The following is a 6,000-nucleotide window of genomic DNA, read 5'->3' as shown; positions in this document are numbered from 1 at the left end:
GGCACAGTTTGACAATATCTCACCATGCCTTCACCAATTGATAAAATACCTTTCTCACTTTCAGAATTATTATTCTTCCGTTGTTGTATATACCAGACTGAAATATCTTCAGATAGCACTTCTCCTCATTTCTCTAGCAGCGAACTTCTTCCAACAACTTGCTGCTAAAGTATCGATACTCTCACGTTCAAAGCGATAAGTATCGAAGCTTCGATAGAAGCTTGCCGGTTACTGTGCTGAGGAGCATTGGCGGTCGGAAGAGTGTGCACAGTAATGTAAGTAACAAATGATAGACTTTTCTTCCTACTAACAGCACAAAGAGCGTGTTATAAAATGTAATTTCCTGCTATGTGCACCGGGTACTGTGTACTAACCACGTTTCTGTAACTTATATTCTAAGCAAACATGAATGTGTTTGGAAGGTTATGTCTGCAGCTGCCCAGCTGAGCCGTGTCAAGCGAGCAGTCAGTGCGACCTTCCTCCGCTAGATAGCGCGGGCTGTACAGTTTCTAGGGCGACGGAGATAATTTGCGGGCGCCAGATCAACTGAACTCGTTTTATTCTTTAGGAATTACGGAAGCTCGAGGTATAACGTCACGTCTACAACGATGTCATTTTAAACGACGCACAAGCTGGTGTAGATCATGGATGGGGAACGGAAATCGGCCTTTCCAAAGAAAACATCTTAGCATTTTCCTTGAAAGATTTACCACTTCAACCTCTCTATGTCCATTCCGTACAAACCATTGAAAGATTTACCACTTTCAAAATCTCTATGTACATGCTGCACAAACCACTGTCAAGTGTTTTGCAGAGGATACGTCCCATTTCGCCAGTTAACTAGAGCTTTTCACCGCTACATTTACGTACGGAACACGGGAGGAATCTGTAAGTGCATCTATGCACGATGTAATTAATCTAATCTTGTCCTCACGGTTCCTATGGGAGTGACGTGTAGGGGATTGTGGTATAATTCTAAAATCAGTATTTTAAGACGGTTCTTCAAACTTTGTAAGTAGTCTTTCTGGGGATGGTTTCGGTCTTCTTCAAGACTCTGCTGGTTCAGTTCTTTCATCATCTTTGCGACACTCCCCCGTGGGTGAAACAAACTTTGCAGTATCTCCTGTTAGTCCTGTCTGGTGCGGAGGCCCACACACGTGAGCAGTATTCTAGGCTGATTACATTTCCTAACTATTTTACCACTATATCGAAGTCTGCTACCTGCCTTTCGGATGAATGAGCCTATGTGAACGTTCCAGTTCATGCCCCTACAGATGTTACACCCGGGAATTTCTATGAGTTAACCAATTCCTTCTGTGACTGACTGATGTTATAGTCTTAGAATATTACTTCTTCGTTTTGTGTAGGTTTAGGGAAATACAAAAAGCCTAAATGCAGTTGGATGGATGGGGATGTGGACCATACTCCTCCGGAAAGAGAGTCTAGTGCCTTCACCAATGGACGAATTGCTTTGTTTTTCCGTAAATCTAGGTTTAGGGAAATTATTTCTCGTTATAGGTATTTTAGCCACTTATTATCATCTAGCTGTAAAAGTTAATCCTGCATTAAATGCACTTCACTTTTGAAATCAGAAATTAAAGCACAGAATTATTGCCGACCGGAGTGGCCGTGCGGTTCTAGGTGCTACACTCTGGAACCGAGCGACCGCTACGGTCCCAGGTTCGAACCTTCCTCGGGCATGGATATGTGTGATGTCCTTAGGTTAGTTAGGTTTAATTAGTTTTAAGTTATAGGCGACTGATGACCTCAGAAGTTAAGTCACACAGTGCTCAGAGCCATATGAACCACAGAGTTATTCAGATACGAAGTCCTCGCCTTAGTTTAAAAACAGCAACACTAGATTGTCTCTCCCGCTTATCCATGTTACCGCGCATCCACAAACGCATTGCTTCCTGAAGGCGGTAAACACCGATCACATTAGCTGCCTCTTCGTGCACCTATAGTTAGTAAAAAATTTATAAAGCTCTGATAGCTTGCACTGAGCCATCAGCCTTTCCGTAACATTCCCTAGATGTTAAAAAAGGGCAAGGAGAGACACCATAACTATGGTTATGTGTGTCAAGTGGTTCACATTTTCTACTTTGACCTTGAATGCTTTTGAAGTTCCTTTTATATGGGATTAACTTAAGACATACAGATAACTGTAGTTTGAGTCCCGATTGCTGTAGCTGTTTTCTTAATATTAGTGCTTCTAAGCTAGAATATTTATAACGATTACCTTAACAGCCGCTTCCTCCGGTCCTTAAGACTTTTTTTGCCCACCTTATACCTCTGCGCTGCCAGATGATGACTGATTAAATTAATTTCAGTAAATTTTAGTAGGTATGGAAGGAATATTGTGACAGTTGCGAGATAATTGCAGAAGTTTTCTAGTCAGTGTTCAACTGCTTGTTTCATCATATGCCACATTCTTCCTGTTCCGGAGGAGCATAGTTCTTTCCCATATCGATTAACCGGACCTACGTTTTTTTTCTTTTTTTTTCTCCTTTTAAATATTTCTCGAAACCGGTCAACATAAATGCCATCATGTTTCTTTTGAAAAGTTGAGCTCATCATATCGATTCGACGTTGAAGAGGGGAGGACGAATTTTGCATTTCCCTTTTTCAAAACGTCACTAATTACGCAGGAAAGCTAGATCATATCGACCCTGATCTCTAGCTTAAAAAGAATAAAGACTGGTAAGAGAAGCGGCCGTAGTTTTGGTTGAGGTGGTGATTGTAGTGATCCCCAAGACCAGCTCTTGCATCCGCACCTCTTCGAATCACAAAATATTATCTGTTATCCACTTTCTTTAGTGTATGGCTCTTTTTCTTTAATGAAACTTCTCTCGTGTCGGGAAGTGGCTCTTACATTTATACAATCTATGCTTCCTTACAAAATTCGAAGGTTGCCCTCCGTTTATAACTAACGTCGACATTTCAGATTAGACAAAGAAGAAAAACGGACAAGTGAGAATAGCAGTCGCGCTCTCAGCGTCCGGTCGAACTTAATTGTGTATATAGGCAAGTAAAGTTTTGATGACTGAGCTTTCGAGTATCAAAATATGTGACATAAATGGCTATCTTTTGATTGCATTCACTCATAAGATAAAATTTTTTATTTTGCCTTAGTATTGGACATAGATTTCAACGTGATACCTCAAACCGATCCTGAGACAAAAAGGTCGTAATAGACAGACAGAGAGACAGACAGACAGTCTTAAAGCAAAGTAGTCTTAAAAGGGTTTCGTTTTTAGCGAGTGAGGTTGCATCCATGCAAAGGTAAATGTCTTGCGCTTCGTGATGGAGTATGTGGATACAAGAAAACATTTCAAGAGTGGTTCCTTGACGAGTTGGATGAATTTTATTATCCTGCAGGTAGAATAGATAAAGAAGGAAGATTTTTGCCTATAAAAAGAAACAGCTGCTGAAATCCAAAAAATATAAACCTTAAGACGATGGGAAGAATAATCTAAGTTTTGAGTGCGACTCTTCGTAGCACGAAATGTGGATAATTTATGTATTTATATTTATTTCTTTAACTTGATTAAATTAGGGCTTTCAAGCCCTCTCTTACATGGACCAAGGTTTTACTCACTCAGTATTTTTTGACAACGTAGTTATTGAAGTAATGATAATAATTTTAATGTGAATGATGCTAATAAAATGGTATTAATAGAATTAAAAATGAATATATATAATAATTTCTGAGACAGCAAGTTCTGAGGGAGAGAAATTTGAGCGTACTGCACTAGCTAAGATCTTCTGGAAATAAGTAACATCCGGTTGACAATGGGCATACTTAGCTGTAATTAGTTAACGAGTGCGTACAGGAACAAAGTCAGACATTACTGTTGCTTAAGTAGATTTGTCACAACCTATATAACCAAGGAGTTCATTACACAGTGGATCTCTGCTACTGAAAGGGATTTTTAGAAAGCGGCTGAATGATGAGGTAGAGCAGAAAGTATTTTTCTCTGATGGGAACGAGTGTTTGTGCTCTGTTGTTCAGACAAGAGCTTTAAGGTCGAGGAGAGATACGAAGGGCTGTTTACGCTGATAAGTCGGCAGAGGAGACAGAGTGTATGACAATCTCTGGGGTCGTCTGCACAAAGGCTGTGTAGTTTTGAATGAGATGGCGATATAGGATTAAATACGTCGAACGTCACAGAGATATGTGGTGCAGGTGGTCATCTCCTTCCAGAGTCCGTGAGCTTTCATGCAAAAAACCTTACGAGATAACATCACTGTAATCAACAACTGGCAGTGCGAGCATTTATACCACTTTCCTTTTCAGAACAAAAGGGACAGCTAGAAGCTCAGCACAGTTTGTTTTCGTCAGTGATTACTTGTGGACTCCTTGCTGAGAAGGAGAAATAGTTATTTGTTAAATTCAGGGTTAAAAATGATGGGTATTCCAAATATTTCGGGCTAATGAACCTTGCATGACCAACTACGACCTCTTGGATTTTGCTGAACTGACCTTTAACTCTGTGTTTCATGTCTATTTTGATAATGCACATAATTAGCTGTCTTCATGTTTATTGATTTTTGCACTCATCTATGACTGGAAGTTGTCAGCATACATGTGGTATTTACCGTAGTACGAGATGATGTCACAGACAAGCACTGCCAAGAGAGTAGGACCTAATACAGAACTCTTGGAGGACGCCTAATGCAATATGTCTCCATTGCGACTTTATGGTGCCGCACATGACGCGTTTTTGATGTAATGTCAGATACGAGCGAAACCAGTACTCGGAGAGGAATTTAGGCTGCAATGTTTGGAAAATAAAACATCGAAATCGACAGAGTCAAAAGCTGTGCTAAAGTCTCAGAAGAACATTAGTCACCTCCGCTCTCTACGAGGAAAGCTGCAGGTCATCTGTTATAATAATCGACAAATAGGTTGTCTACTGTTAAGTAATCGGTGACTTGGTCGTGGACTGGAGAGTATCGGAAGAATGCAAATAGGACGGTAATCGGACGGTGCTATTGCCATGTCCTTTTCGGGTAGTGCTTCAGTTCCTGTTTTCAGACCGTTAATCAAGGCGTGCCTGAAGACCTCTGTTATTCTAGGCAATGGACATATTGTAATGTTGGTTACCAGTGACTGAACAAAATCAGTTTGTTAGATCGAATGAGAAAGGAAATGCCCTGGAAAACGTCAAGAAGAAAAAAATACCCAATGAAGAAAGTAATAAAACGAAGAGAATGGATGGCCCCATATTACGTAAAACTCATTGCTAACGACAGTAGCTGAACGGATAAAAGAATAGCAAGGCATGCCTAAATCGTCGATGATGAGAAATGCAGCGGGTGTACTGAAACGGACTGGAGAACTGAATCAATCAACCTTACGGATGATGACCAAAACAAAAGAAATAAAACCTCCCATTAGACGAGGATTTCGGGGAACATGAATGAGGTACAGGGACGAAAAGCAGTCTATGGTATCCACAAAGCTTGGTTGAGAAATCATCGTAATGAAAATACAATCGCGTAGGCTTCCGCGGCCAGGATCAGCTGACATACCTGGGTCTACTGATGATCAGTAGACCCAGGGGACCACCTTGTCGTAACGTAAAATACTATACTGGAGAAACCAACGTTGCGGGAACGGTCACAGTGACGTTATTCTGGGTCTAATGATGATCATCGGTAGATCCAGAAGAGAGCCACTGTAGCCGTGGTTTCTGCAACATAGTTTTTTACATTGTTATGCAGCACGATGTTCAGAAAACTTATTTCATAGTGAATACAGTTCAAGGGGGAAAACGTTGTGGGTGTTCGGTGGATCTTCCTTCCGTAGAAAAGAGTGAAAACTCAAAACAGACAATCTCATGTAAATACGATAATATGTATTGTTACAGTTTGTCATATATATTTTACTGCATGGTGTGAGGAAAGTTACAATTATTAGTCGACATCGAGACACTTCGCACTGGACTAGGATGGAGCAAGGACTAAACCGTCGCTCTTGAAGAAGTCACCCCGGTA

The 6,000-nt window shown here is 40.7% G+C and overlaps 1 protein-coding gene across 1 annotated transcript in view; it reads left to right on the top strand.

The window, feature by feature from the left end:
- The first annotated feature begins 205 nt into the window (after positions 1-205).
- LOC124613174 (5-formyltetrahydrofolate cyclo-ligase-like) overlaps positions 206-6,000 on the top strand; it is a 97,660-nt gene continuing 91,865 nt past the window's right edge. The window contains exon 1 of the mRNA XM_047141810.1: positions 206-275. The gene's annotated coding sequence lies outside the window, so the exon portion shown is untranslated. The remainder of the gene's footprint in view (positions 276-6,000) is intronic.

This window comes from Schistocerca americana, chromosome 4 (assembly GCF_021461395.2).
Source record: "Schistocerca americana isolate TAMUIC-IGC-003095 chromosome 4, iqSchAmer2.1, whole genome shotgun sequence".
In the NCBI taxonomy this organism is placed as follows: Eukaryota; Metazoa; Arthropoda; class Insecta; order Orthoptera; family Acrididae; genus Schistocerca; species Schistocerca americana.
This window is presented reverse-complemented; position numbering and strand designations above follow the sequence as displayed.